At 49.8% G+C, this 520-nt stretch overlaps 1 protein-coding gene across 1 annotated transcript in view; it reads left to right on the top strand.

Annotated features, from left to right (window-relative positions):
- The window catches only part of LOC105529211 (zinc finger protein 43-like), a 31,306-nt gene that overhangs the window by 28,702 nt on the left and 2,084 nt on the right, over positions 1 to 520 (top strand). The gene's annotated exons all lie outside the window — the stretch shown is intronic.

Below are 520 nucleotides of genomic sequence, written 5' to 3'. Positions count from 1 at the left end.
GGCTCACGTCTGTAATCCCAGCACTTTGGGAGGCTGAGGCGGGTGGATCACGAGGTGAGGAGTTCGAGACCAGCCTGGCTAACAGTGAAACCCCGTCTCTACTAAAAATACAAAAATTAGCTGGGCATGGTGGTGCGTGCCTGTAGTCTCAGGTACTCGGGAGGCTGAGGCAGGAGAATGTCTTGAACCTAGGAGGCGGAAGTTGCAGTGAGCCCAGATTGCGCTACTGCACTCCAGCCTGGGCAACAGAGACTCCGTCTCAAAAAACACAAGCAAAACAAAAAATCAGCCAGTTGTGGTGACGGGCGCCTGTAATCGCAGCTACTTGGGAGGCAGGAGAATCGCTTGATCTCCAGAGGCGGAGTTTGCAGTGAGTCGAGATCGCATAGTACTCCAGCCTGAGCCACAGAGCGCAACTCCCTCTGGAAAAAAAAGAAGAAAACTAAATTTTCCTTTTTTTCTGACATTCACAAATGCCACCTTCTTCTCCCTAATTCACATTATCAACTGTTTTTTCTTT

Source organism: Mandrillus leucophaeus, unplaced genomic scaffold, assembly GCF_000951045.1.
Source record: "Mandrillus leucophaeus isolate KB7577 unplaced genomic scaffold, Mleu.le_1.0 Scaffold755, whole genome shotgun sequence".
NCBI classification, from domain to species: domain Eukaryota; kingdom Metazoa; phylum Chordata; class Mammalia; order Primates; family Cercopithecidae; genus Mandrillus; species Mandrillus leucophaeus.
This window is presented reverse-complemented; position numbering and strand designations above follow the sequence as displayed.